This window comes from Vidua macroura, chromosome 16 (genome assembly GCF_024509145.1).
Source record: "Vidua macroura isolate BioBank_ID:100142 chromosome 16, ASM2450914v1, whole genome shotgun sequence".
NCBI lineage: Eukaryota > Metazoa > Chordata > Aves > Passeriformes > Viduidae > Vidua > Vidua macroura.
The window spans coordinates 4,205,297-4,228,702 of NC_071586.1; the positions used below are offsets into that span (position 1 = coordinate 4,205,297).

A 23,406-nucleotide genomic window follows, 5' to 3' on the forward strand; every position below is an offset into this window, starting at 1 on the left:
ACCATGCATCTAGTTTTGATCCTGCACAAATTAGCACATGGTTGTGTTTTCCAGCTGCATTTATTTTCCAAATTCTGTCCCAAAAAGCTGATTGTATCTCAGCTGAGGCTGATTTCTTTGAAGGAGGTCTGTGCTGTCACAGCTTTCCTACACTGTGCAGAATAACCCCCTCACACACATGCCAGGTGCTGGAGTTCTGGCCAGATTTTGTTTGCAGTGAGAAGAAAATGCTTTCAAGGGACTTGCAAATTCATTTTTCAAACCAGCCCAGGTGACCTTATTTACACTCACTGGCATTTCTTAATGAATTTAAATGAAATGCTGCTGCATGATGAAATTCCTTTGAAGAACCTCCAAAAACTTTGTAATTCTGGGCGTTCCCTCAGTCCTTGCCAATTGCCATTAAGATAATTAAGACAGCTGGGTAAGGTTGCTGTGCTTACATTGCAGCTGTGATTCCAGCGAGACTCTGTCTCACTGTGTGAGGAAAAAATCATCCAGTGCCATCTGGGGAAAGAAAGGATTATGTGGGCTCACTTACTTCCACCCTCAGTGTCTGGAGCAGATGCAAATCTTAGTTGTTGCTGTGAGATTTGGAGATTACTGGGTTCCAAAACTTTTAATGTTTGTTCCTAAAGTCAAGTTCTCAAAGGAAAGTATCATAATTTTTAAAAGTTCTGCACACTTTTCAAGTTCCTTAACCAGTGCAAACTCTGTCAGAGTGTCCATATTTATTTTGGAGGCTCTGCAAGCTGAACTCTGTTGGGAATTTATTGACTTTATGCCTTTAAACCAAACAGCGGAGTACTCAAATCTGATCTGCTGTAATCTGACACAGAAGGCTGTGAGAATTGAGTCAGATTGGAGCCTAGAACAAGTTATTCTGCATGCTAATTAATTTATCTTTCAAAACATTCCTTGTATGTACTCTTTCACCTCAAACAGTGCTTCAAAATTAATTAAAAGAGCTCTGGAATGTCATAGTCACTAAAAAAAAAAGTTGATGTAAATGTCACAAACTTCTCTTACCTTGCCTCTTACTTTCCTGTGTATTTGAAACATACCCAAGCTTGTTGTGAGTTTCCCCAGGGCTGCATGTGTCATGTCCTGGGGATTTTTTTATCCTATCTATCTGAATTTTAGGACCAGACTGATGATCCTAACACTCCTTAGTTACCAAAAAGTCCACTTATTTCATTTGAGTTTTGTCTAAAACATCACTCCATCTGGATTTGCTTACCCCTAAAGTTGGTTAGCTGTGGGTGCTGTAATAATCATTATAAGAAAGAAAATGCTCATTTTTGTTTTTTTTTTGTTTTTTTTTTTTTTTTTTTTTTCCCCTGGCATAGTGAAGCTCAGAGTAGATTTTATGTATGTGGTTTAAATGTTACAAGATATGTAGTTCAAAAAATGTTTTTGTTGTAGTCCCTTAATTAATGAAATATCACTTTGTGCACTTGCCTTTGAGGGCCACAATCATAAACTATTTAGCAATGGTTTTCAAATTACATAGTTTAACTCCAAGTTTAAACTAATAACTCTATTTTAAAAAAAAGAAAGACAAAAGAAGTATAATTCTATACTACATGATATTTTTAGCCATAGTTTTTGTCATTTGGTTTGAATGTTCTGCTCTCATGTTCTCTCTTTACTTGAGAATTACATTTTCATTTATGCATGCAATGCTTCTCCATGTAAACACCACAACTCCCTTCCGTACCATGTATTTTTAGAAACGTGCATAGTACTAAAGCTTGCTCTTTTTTACATTTAAATATTTAGCTTGTTGCATTTCCCCACCTCATGATGATATAGCTTCCATAGCCAGACGATGGCACTGTAGGCTAAAGAACATACCTGCCAGGAACTCCTGGCTCCTTTTTAGCTGGAATAGGTGTTGGGTTTATTCCTCGCCCCCAACGACTTCATTTCATAGCAACTTGGAAGTTATTTTAAGGCCTGTTCATCCTCAGCAGAAGCCATGGTCTGGGTTCTCCATTCTTGCACTGTCACTCCAGCTCTTCTGGATGTTTATTGGACTTGTTTAGATCTGATACAATGCCAAAATAATTTTTTCTATTGCCTGTGTATTATTCCTTAATGTGGTGAATCCTTACTCCACTAAAATTTTTGTAAGCGTTATGCACAACAAAATTAATAAAAATTGGCTTCTATCAGGCCACTCTTGTTCTTTCTACTTCTTTTCTTCACTGCTGTTTGTTATGTGTAGTAAAAAGTGAAACATTCCAATGGCCACATCTCTGTAATACAGTAAAATAGTTGGAGCTGTAGTTCCATGTTTATATGTTGTGTCAAATCCATGTGTGTGACAGCAGCTGCTCTATCCCTCTCAATCACACAAGATCCAGGCAATGAAGAAATTAAATTGATGTAAGGCATTACAAAATGCAGTTTACTCTTCATGCTGGCCTCTGGAAACTAGTCCTAAACATCATTTTTTTACGTTTCAGCCTAAAATGAGAGCACTTTTTGTCACCAAGGAGCCTGACTGTGGCAGAAGCCTCAGTGCTTTTCTTTTACTCTTTCACCTCCCTCCTCCTTTTCTCCCTGAACTCTTGATGTCATTTAGACATTATTTGTATTAGATTATTTTATTAGAGGGAGAGGATTACTGCTGGATTTATGTATCTTGGTAAGGATTTCCTATTTTTTTTTTTATTTATTTCTGTTCATAATGAGCAAAGAGAAGCTGGGGTAGCCAATTCTCAAAGCAGGAATATGACTGATATAACATAAAACCAGCTTGAAGGATTTGGTGATAAGTAGGTGAATTGTTCTGGGATGATGCTTTTGAAAACAAAGTTTATTTTATTTCTTTTTGTAATAGTCGTGATGAAATTTTTTCACAAAAGCAATTCTATTAATTTGTTCAAACCACAAGTGAATACATTTGCTAAACTGAAAAGTACACCTCAACCCCCACCATTTCTAAAGCTTTTGATTTTGCTGAGATTTCCTTTGCTCTGTAATGTGATTGCAATGCTTAAGTGTATTTATCTGAGCAGGTTTCTTACCTGTAGTAGTGGGGTTTATTTATTTGTTTTTACTTATTGCTGAGTGTGGGATTGCCAAACAACTTGGGCTTTCACAACAAGGCTGCTGTTACAATATTGTTCACAAAAAGCATTTGCACATGAGTCCCTAAGGGATGGGCTAATGCACAATGCTTGACATTTATATAAGGGAGGATGAAATTAGCAGTGGATTCTTTTACTCTGGAGCTGCCATGTGGCACTCCTGGGGATAAACCAGAGACCCACAACTATTAACTTGCCTTTTCCAGCCTGTCAATGAAAGCCTGACTCCTGTGGCCTGCAGGGCACAGCACAGGACCTGGCTACTTAGCCAGGCATTTATTTACAGCATCTTGGGGAGTTGAAAGGGGTTTTTTGACTGGCAAGATTAGTAAGTGCCATGGCTGTGTGTAGGGAAAGCTGGTCTTTTTCTGTAGGCATTATAATATAGTAATATAGTATATAAAAACAATATGTTATAATATGTATTATATTTATATATAATATAATAATTTAACAATAATTTCATAATATTTATATATAAAAATATAGTAATTTTTTTGTATATTATAGTAGATTAAAAATTAAAGCAGTTTTTAGTAATAAATGAGAACTTGCCTGACCTGTGTTACTCCCTGTAACCTTTGTGCCACTGCTGCCATGACAATGTGCATTTTCTCACAGAGTGGTTGATGTCCCACACTTTCCAAGGCAATTTCATGTGCCACAGAAGCACATTCTAAGTCTAAGCTCAGTTTCCATTGCTGGTATTAAACTTTTTATCAGAATTTTCAAGGCTGGTGTTATAATTATTTACACACAGCCATTTATAGTCTATGAAAGGGGGAATTTAGTTTTTAGGCACATTAATGACATCCAACTGCACTCTGGACACAAATGAAGAATAAGTTCTTACAGAATTTGGCAGCTGTGAGTTTACCTGGTTCAGCTAATTGTGCTCACAGTAGTCCATGCTGTTTCAAGCTAACTGCAGCAGCTTTCATGTCTGCCTGTCTAAAGATCTGATTAACCCAACTGGACTGTGATCCTGGCCTTGGGAATCTATGAACTTGTGCAACAAAGCTTAGAATTTGTAAATTCTATAATGAAGTTTTTCTTGGATGTTGGGGTTTTTTGTGGTTTTTTTTTTTTCTTTTTCTTCCCCATATTCCTTTTACTGGGTTTTCTAATCTTTATTTTCTCAATGGATAATGTACAGTCTTTGGTACACAGTCTTGTTTATTCAAAGTTTCTACTTGTTGCTTTTGTCTCCTCAGGCTGCTTTTTTTTTTTTTATTTGTACTTTAGAATCTGTTAAAAAGTTAGGCTGAATTTAGTATGTGTTATCCTTTTTGTAACAGTGCTCCTCAAAGGAATATGATACTTATTTATGGTATTTTCTAATTATTCAATAAACTGTTTAACGTTTAATGAAGCTGAAATCAACGGCCAATGACATTTTAATATGGATGGAGTGCATAAGAAATTTTGGTGTCTGGAAGTTTTATTTTGTATGTGTTTCTGAGCTGGGAGTGGAGGTGTGCACTGTGGAGTTACCATTTACAGCTTTTAACTAAATTAATCTTAATTGCATTTCTATTAGTATAGTGAGTACTTGGGAAACCTGAAAGATCTTTCACATTAATAAATCATCCAGTGGTGATAAATATTTACCTGTCATGAAGTGGGAAATTAAAAAAATAAACAAGCTGATAGAGATTCAATGTTACATCAGGGAGTTTATCTTGTAGAAAAAGAAATAAACTGTATCTTGGTAGGGCTTATGTTCTAATTTAATATTTCATGCTAAGAACTAGTTAGTGAAAAGAGCTTCCTAAAATATCTCACCACTTTTTTTTTTTAGTAATTAAGGCAGTTTAATTCCTTTTGAAAATACTGCAATGACTGTACAGTGCGAGGGCTGGATATTGCCTGAAGGGAGCTAATTACCTGCCTGGTGACTTGGATGGAGAATTTGGCTGTTTGAGGAAGGATTCCTGTTCTGTTCTACTTAGGAAAAGTCTTTAGTCTCCTACTGGTTGCCAGAGCAGCTGTGGCTGCCCCTGGATCCCTGGAAGTGTCCAAGGCCAGGCTGGATGGATCTTGGAGCAGCCTGGGACAGTGGAAGGTGGCCCTGCCCATGGCAGGGGTGTCAGAACTGAATGATCTTTAAGGTCCCTTTCAACTGAAACCATTCTGGGATTCCATGTTTTTCTCATGCTCTGATTTTTCTCTGTGGATTTTTGTGCATGACTTGTCTTGTTCCTTTTCCTGTGTGACCTCCAAGTACAATTTGTTGCTGTGAAGCCTCAGGACAGGTGGAACTGTTAATTAGGGCGCAGAAGAATTCTGTTTATGTATTATTCCAGAACCAGCTTATCATATAGGAACATAAAAATGGTTATTTTGAACTGTTGTAATTTTTCAGGCACATGCAAATCCCCTTTAGAATGATCCCTACGATGTGTTTTTGTTTTTACTTGAGGAAGACAAATTATATTGTTGTGAGATGTGTGTAATTCTCAGTTTAGACACTCTTTGCATTCAAACAAAACCTTCTGCCACTGCTCACTAATTCGAGTTTCCTGTTTTCTGTGTGTGATGATAATGTGCAGCTAATGGTTCAGCCTTGGACATTTGGTAAATATATTGGTCAGGTGTCTCTTTTGCAGCAAATAACAAACAAGTAATGCTGCTCTTCAGACAGGGGCTCACCTGAGAGATGGGAGGGGCAGCAAATCAATTCTTCCAATTTCTTATAGGAGATAAGAATCTCCTTGAGTTGACACAGATTAATTATACAGACTATATCAGTTGTCTTCATCAGAAACCCTTGCTAGTAAATCAGTCTTACTAAAATGGTTAACATACCATCCTTTGGAGCAATTCATAACTTCTTTGACAAAACAGTGTATAATTTGTCTTTTTTTACTTTCTTTTTGAAATTATTGTTTTATTATTGGAGATTTTTGTAAAGCAGACCCACTAAATTCAAACTTGCAAATGTGAAATCAATCCTGACATTTAATTAGGTGTTCCAGGTTCTCTTCAGTATGATCATGGAAAGCAACTGATATTCTGAGGTCATGTAATTTAAAAATTCCCTATAGCTATCCTTTGAAGGTTTTGTTTTATTTAGATATGCATGTGCATTTATGGAAATGTGCAGCTGCCTTAAAAATTCTCCATAATTTTTACATATGAAGTTTTTTAGATTATTTCTTTAATAGCCTGCTTTTGGAAATTTCTTGTTATTTCACTCTTAGCTCTTGTACACTGAAAAGTAGGCAAATGGTAAAAAAAAAAAAAAAAAAAAAAAAATCCATCTAGTGATGGTGAAAATCTTGAAAACACAATAACACAATGCAAGCAGTAAAAATGCAAAGAGGATAAACGGGGGAAGGTGCCCTATTGTTTCTGTGGTGGTATCAATGTATCAATGCAATCTTTTAGCCATGCACTGGGGTCTCTTTGGCCACCTTTAGGGTGCTGTTGTTTACCTGAATGTTGGGCATAATCTCTGGAACAATTATAACACTGTACTGGTTTATTTTACACATGAAAGGTACAAGTGATTTTTAGAAAACAATTCTTTCTGTGGTTTTAGTTTTTAAGTTGCTGTAAAGTGGAATCACATTTTTAGTGTAATTGGTTTTCTTATAAAGGAAAAGTCAAACACCTTCAGTGTTCTACAGAATATGCTGAATTTTCTTATGAAGAATACATTTTTTTAAATGTTTGTCCAAGTACATTATTCCAGACATGAAATGCTGACTTAGCTTCAAGTGGATGCAGGAAAAGAGAGACTAATGATGACCTGTACCATGAGTTTTATTCAGCATGCCCAATGAGTCTCTGAATGTTCTGATCTTAGAATTTCCCCAGTACAGGAGGTGTGCAGCTCATCTGCTGCAAAAACATAGGAGGAAATGTGAGGGACATTTCCAAGGAGCTCTGAGCTCTTCAGTCATTCCTGTATTCTGATTTCATGTCAGGCACTCTGAGCTGGCTGGCAGTTTTTGTAGGGCTGCATCGCTGTCTTTAACCATGGTTCTGTAATTGTCTATAGTGAAAGGGTTTTCCTTTGGTCGGGGCATTCTGGTGCTGGGCAGAGGGCTGGGTGTCCCAGGAGAACTGTCCTCTGGAACACTTTCAGGGTTTCAAACAAAAAAAAGAGTTTAGAACTGCTGCCCTTTAATGTGCTCTGCAAAATGACCTGTTGTAATGTGGGGGATATGATGGTTGTATATGATGGAGGAAAGAAATGTATTTATTGTCAATATGCAGCTTTTTTAATGTTATCTGATTACTGTGCATTGAAGAAAAAAAAAGAAATGAAAAGGTAAAGTTTAGCTGGTTTGCTCTAAAGTTTTCCAGTATGTGAGTTTTCTCTTTCTGTTTGCTAAATTGATGAGACGTGCATAGTTCCAGATAAAACATGCAAAATACTGAAGTGCATGGAAGAAAGAAAACACTATTTTCGCAATCCATTTTCCCCTTATAAACCACCAAGTTGATATGGTTTAACTGTATTTTTTCCAGCCAATTCAATATAGAAAGCATCACTTACTATTTAAAAAAAACCAAAAAATACAAAAAAAAACAAAAAAAAAAACAAAAAAAAAACAAAAAAAACAAAAAAAAAACAAAAAAACAAAAAAAACAAAAAAAAAACAAAACCAAAAAGCTTCATAAGACTACAAAAATGTTTAAAAGGAAAAAATTGATTAATTTCTGGGAACTAATAAAAATATCTGCACAAATTTATTTTGATGCTTATTATATACGGTTTTCTTATTACACTGTCAAATGAGGTTAATGCACATGTGTAGGAATAAATATATTTACACTGGCAAAAATTTTACCCCTCTAGATGCTTGAAACAAGAACCAAGGCTGAGGTAAGTGGGGATAAGAGCGTTTTCAGTTTTTTGTTGTTGTCAGTTCATAAAACATAAAATATGTGAAGTGCTGTTTTCTAATGACTCCCTGTATAAACTACAGTGTCTACAAATGCATTTAGTTATTTGCTGATTATAATTCTATACTAAATCAAAAATTACTACATGAAAACACTTCCATAAAGACAGCTTAGTCTTTTTAAATGATGGTCTGGAAACAGGAGATCCTTTATTCTTGTTTTTCCTTGGGGTAATGAAAAAATGAAAAAAATGTTGTGTAAATGTCAAAAACGTCGTCAGGAATAAATCCTGGGGGTTGGTTAATGAAACTTTGGTGCCTGGTGGTGAGCAGCAGGCCCCCAGCTCTCCAGCAGGCAGCACCAGGATGCTGGGAGCAGTAATATCTCAGAAATTGTGTGCCACATTCCATCACTGATTCCTCATTTTCTAAAGTCTCCCAGGCACGTGGCTTTAAGCTCTGAAGCAGGAAGCCCCACTACCAGCAGCAGATTTGTAGCTGTCTGCACCATGTATTAAAAACTCTAGGATTTGTGTGAGTTATTCTCTGTCACAGTTGCATTATTTAATGGGTTATATAAACAATGTGTGTGTGTTATTTTAAAGTGAGATTTTGGTTAGTTTTTACCGTGTCAGACATGCAGTTGCACTGAGACACAGCTTATGTTAATGGAATAAGAATAACAAGAAACTGAAGGGAAAAGTGAAAAATAAAGGCTGTGAGAACCCAGAACAGAACAGTTAATAGTTCAGGAAGCTCATTCTTTCCTGATGTAAAATTCAAACTACTAATGTTGGGAAGTATGTCCATAACGAGGAAATGAACATTTCTCCTGACAATCTCGGTTTGTCAGAGACAGGAGCCTGCGTTGCCTTGTCTTCGGGGCAGGTGATGTAGCCAGGCTGGCTGGCTGAGGGAGCAGTGCTCAGCAGCACGGCCAGTTCCACACGGCTGTGCCCAGGGTCGGCACAAACAGTGCTGCAGGGCAGGGCACAGATCCTGTGCCAGGCTGAGCACCCACCAGGAGTATCTCCTCTGCCTGCTGCCAGCCTGAGCCTTTCTGAGGGTGCCCTGGGTGTTTCCTTGGGCTGGTTGGAGCTGGGGAATGCCCTGCTCTGAGAAAGGGCCCAGTGGGGAAGGCAAGGGCAGGGTGTGGCAGTGATCTTGAGAAGAAGTGGCTCCCTGGTGTTTGTTCTCAGTGTGCAGGAGATGATGAGAGAAATGTCACCATCTCTTGTTGAGTACATTCACAGGGGTGTGGTCGTGTATTTAACAATTGGAATGATGGGATTTATTTAGGAAGGAGAAGGAGCATTTGCAAACTCTCACATACTGGTTACATTTGCACCCAGGAAGTGGAGAGAGGAATGGAAGTGGGTATCCACAGCTCTGTCTACAACCAGACTGAGGTTTTTCAGCCATTGTGGCTTGGCCAGTTGCTATTAGGGAAAAAAAAATAATATCTGGACATCTGTTCCTCAGAACTTGTTAAGTAGTGGAAGCAGTGGAAAGGCTCCTGAGTGACCAAACAGCTTTTTGTGTATTGGTGCTCTCCTGGGCTGGGCTGGGCTGGATTTCCAGCAGTGTATATACAGGTTTTGAGAACTAAATTTGGAGATTGGCAGTTAGCTTTCAGGGAGAGATCTAAGTTAAAGAATGTGCATTGGTTTAAAGCTAAAGATACCATACTTCACCTGAAAGCTAGAAATCAGCACTATATTCCTTCCTTCTAGCAAGTGGCAATCTCTCTTTATTGCAATGTTAGATTTTTCAAAATTATTTTCAATCCTAAACAACCACTATGTTTTTGTTGCTCAATTTATACAGAACTCTTATCTCTATATTACTGAGAAACCTAAAAATTTTCTTAAATACTGAACTAACTGATGTTCTCTTATTTTCCAAAATGACCTATTATCTGTTCCTTTTTTTAGCTGCTTGATACAAATTTTTAATGTATCAGTATGCTTTTATCAAAGATGAACCTCTTTTGATCCTACATTTTGATCTCATTGATCTCAAAACAGTTTGTGGTGTGTAATTACTATGTGCAAGGTGATTTCAATAGTAGCACCTATTCAAATATGTGTCATTATCCAAATAGAAGTGGAATTATTCAGGCATGTTTATGAAGAAAGATTTGAACCTTCTGATTTCCTCTGCAGCTTTCCATATATAATATACTACATCTGGGAAATCACCTGAGTTATTAATATTTATTTCTTTAAATCTTGTCAGATCACATTTTCTGTGTCTTACATATGTCCATCAAGTGTTTTTCTTTCTTGTTGGGATGGAAAGATCTTATCCTATTACTGGTGAAGGAAAGTGTTAGATGGAGAGTTTCTCTTTGGCAAAGGCTTTCTCTCAGCTGCTAGATGAGTAAAGTGGTTTCAGAGTCACTCAAATTTATTTTCTCAAGCTTTGCTGTCTCAGCAGCAGTAAGGTAACATTCCTCTTGTTTGTCTGCCAGGAGGGAAATCCAGTCCTGCCATGTACAACAGCACAAGACCTGAGTTGATAATTGTTGGAAATAACCTACAATATTTGTAGGTTTCTAACTTGGGGAGGTTTCTCTGTGAATTAATTGCTGGGCATATGTGCTCTTTCTTATATTTTGGCATGTTAGCATCAATTCTGCATGTGGTTTGATGGTTTTAGGGTTACGTAAAACTTGAGTAATATTTCAACTGTTTGATAGTGCGGAGCTTAGCAGTGATCTTGATATTGGCATCACTCATGTGGAGGTAAGGGTGGGGGTTCTTTTCACTGAGCTGGCAAAGAGCCAGCCTGACTGGAGAACAAAATATGATCAATGGAAATTCAAAGAAAGCATTTTAAAATAAGTCAATTTGGTAATTACAAGTCAGTAGATTTTCACAGCAGGGAGGACAGCAGGGAAAGCAAAGAGTGCTAATTTTATTTCAATTAAGCTTTTCTGTTAATTGGGATCAGAGGATTCTGTCACAAAGTGGGAGAGGAGGAGCTGTGTGATGATAGACTTGCTCCATGCTTGACTCAGTCAAGTGGCTTCCATTACTGTGGTTATAGCATGAAGTGTTTTCAAGTGCTGCTGAAGGAGCTCTTCAGGTTGGGAATGAGCATTCAAAGAGCAGGATACAGCTCTCTTGATCTCTCTTCAGTTCTATGGCTTTTACAACTTTCAGCAAGCCCACAGGACTACTACCCTTTCCCTGCCAGAAGGAGAAAACAATTAGTAGCTAGAAGAGTCCTGTTTAGAGGGCAGGTGGAGAAAACACAGATTGTTTCTTTTTTCAGTTTTGAACATTAGAACTCTGTGCTTAAACTAAAGAGTCTATATGGTTTGCATCAGCCTTGTGGGAAAACAGTCACTGTGATTAGACATTAAATTCTTCAAATCTTCTGTAGCTGCCAGGTCCTCTTAACTCCTGGCTGTGGTTAGAAATTAAGCAGAGCTGTTTGCTTTGTATGAGCAAAGAATTTTTTCTCTATATAGACCAGTTAGTAAACAAAATCCAATTTTTATAGGAAAGAGATTGTTTTAGGTAGCTGTGGTTTAGGTGTAGATGTGAATGTGCCTGAACCTCAGCAGAAGCATTCCAAGAGAAGAATTCCCTGGTAATGTGCCTTTTCCAAGCTGACACCACTCTCCCACCCACACAAACACATGAGTACTAAACAAATACTGGCCCAGGTTTTAGCATGGGTTTGCAGTGTGGCTCTGGTCTCCTGATCCATGCCCCAGCAGGCTCCCTTAAACTGATCAAGATTCATAGTAAGGCAATGTTTATTTTTTATAGAACTCCTAAAGAAATCTTCTGTTCCAAGAACTGGCTGTGGGCTCACTGTTCTCTTCTAAAATTTTCTGAACTGCCTTACCAAATACTTGAAAGGATAAGAATAGTAAGCCTATTATCTGATAATTACCTGCTGCAGGCTGACTACTCATTTGCATGTTCTGATTCTGGCTTTGCATTATATAATTGTAATCTTTTGATAATATTCCACTTATGAAGAGACTTGGCATTTTTTCCTGTTAACCACACCATCAAAAAGCTATTGCACGACATTCTGGATCCAAATGGCAATGTTTGATCCAAATATGTCAGGGAGCCACTGGGTCTCAATATCCCAAGCTAAGCCTGTAGTTGTAGCACTCAAGTAATTTTGAATTGGAGTAGATTTGTAATCAGTGAACTCAGAATGAAAAAGAAACATCAGAATCTATTTTGGCAGATTCTTTAACCAGTGCTGGAAAGATTTTTTTAAGGCAGCAGTAGGATTTCTTTGTTAAGTTACTCTAAAACAAGTATCTGAAAACATAAACCAAATATTTATCTGGTATATAGATTTCCTAATAATTAATTGATTAATCATGCACAATGTGAGCCTCTTCCTGAGGTTTCAAGGCTTTCTGGACTCTACATATCTTCTTTTCCTGTTGTATCTCAGGAGGTCAGGAGGGCCCTTGCTTTAATGAGCAGTGTAAGGTATTTGTATTTTAAGTTCATGAATTCACTTGTTAGGACAGTGTGTTCATAGGTTTTAGTTTGTGTGCAGTATCATTACATCAGATAATTCTGCACAGGTAATTCATTTCCGTGATTTAGGATGTTCTTAATTGCTTTACTGAAGGGAGATTGAGCACCTTTTAACCAAACAGCTGAACGATTTGCTATGACAATTCTGCCACTGTGCATTCACTTAATTTCCAATTAATCAAACATTCAATAAATCATTAGTATAATTACACCTGCTCAAATATTCCTACCCCAGCACATTAGCTATGCTCAGGCAGACTCTTTTACCAGCTGTGTGAATGGATTCATTTGTCTGACCCAGTTGGTTGCACGTCCTTGCTTCTTATGAGCCTTGAGAAATGATAGGGCAGAAATTTTAATTATTTATAATACCAGGCATTCTTTTGATTCGTTGTTCATGCTTTTCGCTTGGATGCTTCTATAGCAACTTGAAACAAACAGCGGTGCAACAGTGGCTGCTTAATTTCTGAAGATTTTGAAATCATTTCCATTCCCCTGCTGTGCCACTCTCCTAATTACACCGTGTCCCCAAGTGCATGATAATTCCCTCATCACCATGCACTGAAAGCACAGATGATTAAAACAGTATAGCCTGTGTCACATAAATGTAACCAAAAGTGGATCCCAAAAGTACTTTACTGAAAACCAGTCAACTAGTCCCAGGAAGTAATTTTAGGATCTGTTTTTAAAAAATTGCACAAGTAGAAATCCAATAACATGTCTTCAAAATATCCGTGTAGTTGCACTCAGTGTCTGAGGAAGACTGAAATTTGAGACAACTCTCTGAGTATTGAAGCAGGTAGCTTTGAAACACCTGTGCTGTGTAGGTGTGTGTTGATATTTGCTCCCTCCACACAGATGAGAAATCTGAATTTCCTCAGGTACAAGTGGTATTGCTCAGTATTTGTGTCTCCTGATTGTTGTAAGCTTTAAATCATACTTAATGTGTGTCTTTGTTGTGAGTCTGAAAGTAAACAAACCCGGACATGCAATTTCAGTCTGTGATATTTTAAATAGGAAGCTCTTTATGTGGGTGTAGGCACATTTTAAATTGTGCAGCGTAGGTTCTGTTACTTCAAAAATAGATTTACTCCTTACAACTTGCCTGTATTTTATCTTTGAGTTAGGAATTGGAGGAGATAATACTTTAATCCCTTAGTACAAATAGGTAAGATTTTTTAAAATTAACTGAAGGTGTCATGATCCATCCAAATAGTATTACACAAAGCATATTCAGTAAAAAGAAAATAAAGTATAAACAGAATAGGGAATGGGTTGCTGGGGAAAGTTAACCTATTTTACTAAGGAGAAGTTCTTTATCCTGAAGGGAAAATGCATCAAAGAATCTGTTAGAAAAAAAAAAAAAAAAAGGTAGATGAGAGCAAGATACAGTAATTGGATATTATTTTAATTACTTAAACATTTGTCAAGTTTCTTTGTCATCTGTTAAAAAGAAAGTATTGGTAGAGTGCATCAGCACACGGATTCTCTGACCCTTTCAGTCTGTTAGAGCGCTGAGTGGAATAAAACTCTGCTCTGGATAAATGTTTCTTGGCTCCCCATGGCATGGGGCCTTACTGCTGTGGCTGGCAGAAATGTCTTGGTGCATGGAAAACAGGAAGATTTATTTATCCATTAAGCTGCATTTGGGTTTGGATGCTCTGCCCAGTGTTATTGAGTGGGAGCTTCCCTAATTGTTTGTTTACATTCCTAATAGCAGCTCAGCATATGATCAGTCTAATGCATCTGCATGGCTGGGCTCCAGTGGAACCCAGAAATCTTGCTGGAAGGTGGAGTTTGAGCATTCTGTGGAATGCATGAAATGCTGCTTGGAAGTTTTAATGCCCCTTTTTTAGTTTCTCTTGTGTTTTTGGAGTGGTGCAATACAGTAACATCACCAGACATACTTCTCTACCTTCACAGCCTTAAGATTCTCTTTTGCTTCAGTTCAACTTTGGATCAAGTCTATATTCTCAAAATTTCACTTCACCCATCCATATTTTATAGTCCATTATACATTTCCTTTTACAATTTTCACTCTTTGAAGCTGACATGCTTTGTCTTAGGCATTTTATTTTAGTTCCCCTCATACCAATCCTTTTCACACCTTCAAAATGTCTTCCCAAGTCTGAGCTCATTTAGCTTTACTGAAGTTTGTTGTAAATAATTTATTGCCTTGAAACATAACAGTCTAGGAAATTAATCATCATAAACAACAGCACAGCTTTTAGTTGCCTAGGGACAGGGTCATAGTCTGCAAAAAATCCTCTTCCCCAGTTAAAAGAGGAATATAAAACTCCACTTGCCATCACAAGGTCCTCTTCAGGAGTTTCCTTTTGAGATTTACCTTTGTTTCTTTTCTGGTTTATCAAGTACATTTTAATGTGTGGGTTATTTTTCTGAAGCTCTTTGGCAATTTAGTGAAAGTATTACAACATTTGAATTTTTTTTTTAATTGCTAAGATTTTTTTGACCAATATTGTGTAACAGACTTTCTCTTCCTCGACATCTCTCATCCCTCTGGGTCTGGAGGGGGACAGTTTAATTCCAGATTGGCATTTTCAGAAATACCCTGCCAGCTGGTGAGTGTTTGGAGCATGAAAAGATGATAGCTTGGAACTGGTTTGAAGCAAAAAAAACCAACCTCTAGTACACACAAACTTGAATGAAGCAGCCAAAAGAATTTTGGCACCCTTGTTTGGGTACCACAGCACGGAAGGTTGGCTTGGTGGGCACTGACCTTCCTCTGGCACCTTAGCACTGTGAGATGGAGCCTAGAAGGCAAGGCAGCCTAAAGGCAGTCGGCATGAGGAAGTGGAAGGTGAAATGTCTGCTCCAAAGCCTCTCTGCAAACCTCTGGCAGATCCTGTAACTCACCTCTGGATCATCCTGAGCCTTGATCAAAACCTGTTTGCATACATTAGTTTGATGTCATTGTTACCTATGTAAATATAAGTAATTTTCAGTTCTTACTCCATTCATTCACCTCTTTTTTGTCTGCCAACATGAGCTAACTGTAGTAAAGTAAATAATACTTTTTTACATTTTACTAAAAAAATTATTTTTTACTTTGTAGTGAAAAATAAATAATATCACAGGATAACAGGTAAAAATAGGCAATACCTGAAGTTAAAACAAGCAGAAGTGAAAATGAAAATGCTCCCAAAACATGCTTAAAAAAGGTAGACACAAGGCTAAATTAAAAGAGTTTAAATATGGACATTCACATTTAGGAAAAAAACCTCATCACTTGAACTCTAGAACACCATGTAACTCTATCATCTTGATGAGGGTAAATCAGTGTCCGTCATCCCAGACTGGATTGGAAAGAGCAGATCACATTTCCACTCTTCATTATGCAGAAAAATGGCATTAATGTTGTTGGGATTCTCTAGCAGCAGTTAGCCACGTGCAGCAGTTCCTCAGCTGAAGCATGCCACTGCACAGACAAATCCATTTAATGCTATCTGCAATGTAAGATTTATTTCAAATGAAGGGGAATTAGCTTCCCAAATTGTCAGATGTACTTTTTATGGATGATTTCAGCGAGCAGAAGACCACACTGGAAGCAGGAATCAAGAGATTTCAAGTGCCTCTCTGTGCATGTGTTTGTCCCCCAAATAGCTCCTTCCCCCTGAAACCTGTGCAGATCGCTCACACCTGTCAGGCCTTTCCACAAGCATTTGGAGAAGAGCAATATTTAAAAGCAAAATATGAGCATAGAAAGCTGCTGTTTGCATGGGCTAAGCAAGAGCTCCCAAGGCTGATGATTTGGATGACAAATTCCCCCAGCTCTTTATTTTGAAATCTACAACTACTATGATTTTTTTTTATTTGATATCAGATTCTGATATCAGCCAAATTTCTAAGTCCCCTTTTTAATATTGGATTGCTTTCAAGCTTGTATTATTTTCAGTATTCTTTATAATCTTTCTAGAGCCGACACAGATCGGCATAGCACCTCTGAAATCATAATTTATACTATATGGATGAAAGTCTGAGGAATGGGTAGGATTTTTTTGAGGACTACCTACACCTCCCAATATATTATCAGTAAAGACTGTTTTATGAGGTACTTATAAGACCTCCTAATTTCATATTAACAGTTGATTAAACTTAATAATACTGTGAGTATCATATCAAAGCATATAATTGTAAAATGCTTTGCCTTTTGGAGCCCAGAGGAGTTTCTGTGGTGATAACTTTAGAGGCTTATAAATGTTTTTATGTCTTTTTCTCAGATTAATAAAATTTTTATTATTTTAGAGCTTGTTTGGATAGTCTACAATTAAATGAATTTCATGAGCAAACTAAATTAAAAGCCATAGTCATCAATACAGAGTGAATGATTTGGCCAGGGTTCCATTTGTGCTGGTTTTGTGTGTCCAGATGGGTATTTTGCTTTGCCATATTCATCAGCAAGGAATCTCAGGGCACCCTAACATCAGTGGGAGGCCTGAGCACACATGTTAGATTAGTTCCAAACTGCAGTGAAGAGCCTATTTTCTTCTCTCAGAAAGGGATGATGATTTCTCTCAGGAAGAGCTGATGATTTTTGTACTCCACTGGTGAATGAGCAGGAGGGATCTGCTGGTGGTGCTGCAGAGTGGCAGGAGGAACTGGCTGCTCAGTGATCTGGTGCTGCACATTCTCATGGCTTCAAGTGATCTCTCATTTCAGAGGGAGTTTGGAAAGGCACAGACACAGGGCAAACAGTTCAGAGCTTCCTCTGCCAGCATAAAGTAGCATAAAGTGAATTTCCATGCCAAAAGGCAAAACTCAGTGCAGTGATCAGTAGCTACTGCTTCTACAACTATAGTACCATTCCTAAAGAGTGTGATGAACAAAATCCAGCAGCATTTTGGACAAGATCACCAACTCTATCATTTCTTGGTGTTCCAGGAAGGGCAGAAAAGGTCCCAAACCAAAGAAGAAAGCAGAATTCCTTTGCATTGCCTATAAATCTGTGGCAGTAAATATAAAGCAGATTGCAGAAAGGAGGCAGATTTGATGTTGACAGAAAGGATGTCTGTGCCAAGTTGAGGAGTTTGAGGCGTGTTTCACCCTGGGAGAAATGCCCTGACAAGGTCAGGTACCAGCTTGGCAAGGCCCAGCTTTGTGCCACTGGTGCCAGCTCTGAGCTAATCCTGCCCTGGCCCTGCCTTGAAGAGCCCTTGCTGTGTTTGGCTTTCTGGGTCCTTCCCTTCACTCACTCGAGCTGGAATTCATCTACACTGTCATCCTGAACTTCTTCTCCTTTCTGGCTGTCATTTCATAGAGACTTATCAGTCCTTACTCTAAGGAGTTTGTGCCAAGAAATGTTGATTTTTTTGAAGTTACTGTCTAAAAGTAGTTTATAACTATAGTCATATTAAATGTTTTTAAGTAAAAAATCTTTTTATGAGTGTTTTTAAAAGCTCATGGAAATAATTTCCTTCCAATTTATGTGTTGGTTTTCATTGCAGGTTAAATTTAGCATGGTCTACTTCTTCATAGAATTTTTAAGGTGAAGTAATACACAGTTTCTGTTGGCAGAATTAGCTGGCATTTTATATTTCAGTCTTTAAGAAAGCCAGTGTTTTCTTACAATCTTGAACAGTAAGGGATCATACACCCCATACCACTACCACCCTGCCATGCAAAAATTAAAACCACAACCAAACTGGAAAAAAACCAAGCACAGAACCCCAAACCAACCAAACAAAAAAACACACCCAAATAAACAATAATACCTGAAACACTAAAAACACACCAAGCACAAAAGAAAGGCAACATCAGCTTAACTTATATAAATAAATATTTATGCTCTTTAGGACAAGAAGCTTATTTCCTTTGAGCATCACATTCTGTTTTTCTTGTGCTTATGGAAGTAAATGACTTCTGCTGCACCACAGATAGAGTTAAGGATGATTCTGAGAAAATAATCCTGAAATTCTTTGACTCTTGTCTTGAACTTGCTCCTTTTAACTCGCAGGAATCACCCAAAATCTCCACCTGTTCTCCCAGCTTGCTGTATGGATGGAGTCTGTGCTAACTGCTGAAAGAACATCATCCCTGTGATTGTGAGACTCGAGAAAAAAATGTAACTTTGTTTTACCAGTCCAGGAGGGGGCAGTAAATTTCTTTTTATTGTCTTTGGAATCAAGCCCAACCTTCTCTCACCATGAAAGGCTCTTCTCTTAAAAATAACACTTTTTAAAATTAGAAACCAGTATTGTTACTCCACGACTTCTTAGCACTGTCATTGTTTTCTAACTCCTTTTTCCTGACAGTCTTCTTTATCAAATAGAAAATTACCAGAACTTTCAAAATCAGTCATTTGTAGCTTTGATCTTCAATATATTCAAAATAATCTGTAATAGGATAGGCATTTTAAATATTAAAATTTCATATGTAATGTATTCCATTCTTTTGTCAGTTTTGTTGAAAATACTCTTTTTTTCAAGGAGCACTAATGAAATGGAGCAGACTTTCCCCTCTGTGCTAAAATAGCCTTGTTTTCTTTTCTTTTCTAACCCTAATATTCATGTGCATATGTATACAGAGGAACCAAGCTGATTTTAAATACTCCCAAATTGCATGTTTGCATTTCTCACTATATTGCAGTGAAACAGAAATGAATAGGAGGCAAAAAAAAGTCTGGTTTGTGTGAATGCACATCATTTTTCTGGGCAGAAAAAGTTTTTTTTCTCACTTGGCTTGGAGGTAAAATGGAAATGATTATTGGCTCTGAGAGGGAGAAAACACAAGTACAGATCTAGTGCATATGACATTGGTTGGGGGAGGACAAGAAGCTGTTGCAGTCAGTGGATTCTTTGGAGTTTTGTTTTTGCTGTTGGGCAAAGTTATTAGCATGAAATTTCAGGTGCAATTAAAGTGGTGTTGTGAGTCCAAATAACCTCCTTGAATGTTTTCACTGCTTGTAATTGCTGTAATTCTCAAGAAGTTTCTGGGAAAAAAAAACATCCCACAAAACATAAGTGATAATACACTCATAGCTGGTCCAGAAGTTCATCCCAGAGGGAGCAGAAATAGCACTTTTCACCTTGATCCTCCTCAAATGTGGGATATTTTTATAAGGTTTGTTGAGGTGTTGTTGTGGTGGTGTTATTAATTATGTTCAATTATTCATGATTATGAATGACTATTATTTAGGCACACATACTCATCAGCGGGATGGCTGATGAGCTTTATGAGCTGGTGGCCCATAAAGCCCTGGCTGTGGTGTTCTGAGCAGTAGAAATGTTGTGTTCAGTGCCCCCAGTGCAATTTGTGCCATTATTTGGAAGGTGTTCCTCATGCCCTGGGAGCACAGGTGGTGTCCCACAGAAATATTTGCTGTTTAGTTGGTGGATGAATCTACTGAAATATTTCCCAAACCAATTATTTTTTTTTACCCTGTAAGTTCTGTGTTTAAAATATGTTCAGCTGATGGTTCATCACCCTGTTCCACCTCAAACAGCAACCGTTTATTTCTTGTGAAGGACAAACTGCTGTCACAAAATTACTGTGCATTTCACTGCTTTTATTTATTGCTTGTACTACTACTATCATTATTATGCACTATAATGATTATTAAGTGAAAAAATATCCCAACTGTATCTTCTTATTGCCATTTGTAGAGTTAGTGCTGATGGGAAAAGAAATTATTTCATATGGAAATGTGTCTGAAATAAATTCTAGCCTACAATTTTAGAATAGGAGTGGGCTGGAAGAATGTGGGAGAAACTTTGTGAGTGACTTGAATTAATAAATGCAGTATAGATTTTGAGTGAGTGCCAGCTCTGTTGAGTACAATAGCTCTGTGTAGAGCTAAAACTCTCAGACCAAAGTTTTCAAAATCAGGTGCCTAAAGTTGCACATGTAAATGGGATTTGATTCCCAGAGTGTGAGTCAGCCATGACGGGTGATGGGAGTTGATGGGAATTGCTTATGGTTCTCAGCCATTAAAAATAGATTGCTGGTAGATAGTTTATTGTTTCCCAACAGATTATGGCCAATATATGATGGATCTCTATGTAACAGCATTCACTGATGATTTGTAACTTCAGTGACATTTATCCTCCTCCCCTACTTTTGTTTTTTTAAGGTTAAGAAACCAAGCACTTGATGACTTAATTTGCCTTTACTTAAAAGTAATATGTCATATAATATAATTATTTAGGAATTTTTTACATATATAATAGCTAATAAATATGATTTTTCTTTCCAATGTTTCCTCAAAAGAGAAGGAAAGCCTCTGCAGGCTTACAGAATGGTTTTAGGTAAGTGTTCACTGCAGTTATGTAGCTGAGGTCATGCTGGGAGGTGCTCCAGTGCACCTAAGCACATTCCTTTGAACAATCCCCTTTCTTTGTCTTCTGAGGAGCTCTTGATTATTCTGTGCTTGTGTTTTCTAATTTTCCAAGTTTCCCTGTGCCTGTTGGTACCTGGAATTTGGAGTGAGGGATCTAATGGGCTGCCTCTGCTGCGCTGTATTTCAACTCTCCTGCACTGGCAAGAAGAATCAGGGAGGTTGGGTTATACATTTAATGAGTTTTATGGCTTTATCACTCCTTACCCATATTCTTTACTCTTTAGAAATGATGTATCCTTAAGCAGCAACACTACTGAAGCTATTTTTAAATCACTGTTGAGAATTGCTATATACCAATATAATGAATTTTTCATTAATCTAATCTTTTCAAGATTTCTTTAATTCTTGCTTGACCTGAAATGCTTCCTGCTACATTTTGTGTTGGAATCGCTAGTACTGTTTTACTACCCTGACTGGAGGCACACGATGGTAGCAGAAAACAAATTACATTCATCAGGACTTAGAAAATTCAACAAAGTGGGGAAATGAGCTTAAGCACGAACTCATCAAAGATGAACTTCAGTCCATTTTTCTTTTTATAGTTTAGTGTTAAAAGAAATAAAGATACTGCGTTCTGAAACAGTGATACATAGCAAATAACCTGTTACTTTCACAACACTATGTCATTATTCTGTATTAAAAAGGGTCGCTTTTAGCTCCTTCTATCTTCATAACTTCCTAACTGTAGCTAATGTCTGGTATTGATTCTGAATAATTTAAATCGCAATAAAATTGGGTTTTCATGACAGTCAGTCAGAGACATTTTATATTTAATGTTCATTTAAAGAAACATAGTGCCTTCTTACCTTCTGAATTTCAAAGCCATTAAAGTAATTGCAGGTCGTTAAGCTAAATTTCTTTGAATAATCAGGACAGTTAATCTAATTCATACACCATTCAAACCAATGGGCAGGAAAGATTGGAATGCCAAGCATGGGTTTTTGAGAGATTCACCTGGTGCATCTTCAGATGTGCTCAGCTGCACTTCCTCAGGAATCACCATCGTACTTCGAGCTTTTGGAATTTTAAACTGTGTTCTTGTTTTGTCTAAAATGTATAGTCTTCAAAAGAGAGGAGGCTTAAGAGGATTGTTTTCTTTCCCTTGGAGTAGCCAAATCACTGTGTAGTCATAGAGATCTTGATTGTATGTTTGCAATGTGTTTTACCAGAACTTGCTTTATGGACATGTAAACTATCACAAAAACATTCCCAGATGATGTCCCATATTTAGCAAGTGTTGTGATTTAGTGTGAAGGAAGTTGGAACGCAAATGCATAAACAAACAGCATCTAAAAATAAAAGTGTCTAGGTCTTCCTGGGAGAACGGATGCATTTCATCACTTAAGGTTACTGCTCACTTCTTTGGAGGTAGAAAATGAGGGTAAGGCAATGGGTTGGTGATGGAGCAGACTTGAAGCACCTGAGTTTGCAGAGAGAAGTAGTGTGTGCACGTGTGTTGCCCTGTTCTTTTAAAAGTTTTAAAGTTCTTTTAAAAGTTTTCTATACCCTCTGATGTTTACATATTTCTACTGGAGTTCTCACACACTGTTCATGTAAATAATGATAGCTTTGCATTCTTCTTTGTGGGAGGAGAGAATTAATAGACTGTGTGGTTGGAGAGGTGGCAATTTCACCCTCCAATCCACTATCACTTTTGGAATTCTATATATTGCAAGGTCAGAAATAAAACTTCCTCTTTTCCTTCTTTTGCATCTTGAGTGGATGCGTGAGTTATTTCGTGCCATAGTGTGACACAAGTGTGTGTCTGTCAGGCTCTGTCCATCTCTGCAGCACTTTCCCAAACATCCCCACCCTCAACAGGGGCAAGGACAGAGCAAAAACACTGCCTGTCTAATTGCCTGCTTCATTAACGAGCATGAAACTCAGAGACAAGAAAGTCTTGGAGAGTTTGGAGAGAGTTTGGAGTCTTGGGTGTTTGGTATGCGGGGTGTTTGAAGGAGGGCAATGGTTTGGATCCCTGTACTGGGCAAGGAGAGTTGTTTGGATCCCTGTACTGGGGAAGGACAATGGTTTGGATCCCTGTACTGGAGAAGGACAATGGTTTGGATCCCTGTACTGGAGAAGGACAATGGTTTGGATCCCTGTACTGGAGAAGGACAATGGTTTGGATCCCTGTACTGGGGAAGGACAATGGTTTGGATCCCTGTACTGGAGAAGGACAATGGTTTGGGTCCCTGTACTGGAGAAGGACAATGGTTTGGGTCCCTGTACTGGAGAAGGACAATGGTTTGGGTCCCTGTACTTTGAGCTGAGCTAAATCAATGCAGTTCATGAGGTGAACAAGAGCAAAACAAATGCTCCTGAGGGCAAAAAAGGGGAGTGTGGGCCTTGTCCATGCATTGGTCCAACAGGCCTGCTCTGGAATGAGGAGAATTTAATCTGAATGATGAATTCCATCAGTTTGAGCCTTAGCAAGCAAACAAATGATGTTTTGCACATCCCCGTGCTGCTGCCATGCCATAAAGGAACCTGGGACTCTCCTGGGTTTTAGGATCCCTGCACTGGGGGTGGCAGCTCCTCTCCCTGTCTCTCAGTTCCCTCTGAATACCCTC

General features: G+C 37.9%; 1 protein-coding gene across 4 annotated transcripts in view; it reads left to right on the forward strand.

Moving 5' to 3' along the window:
- The window catches only part of RBFOX1 (RNA binding fox-1 homolog 1), a 1,011,377-nt gene that overhangs the window by 504,181 nt on the left and 483,790 nt on the right, over positions 1-23,406 (forward strand). The gene's annotated exons all lie outside the window — the stretch shown is intronic.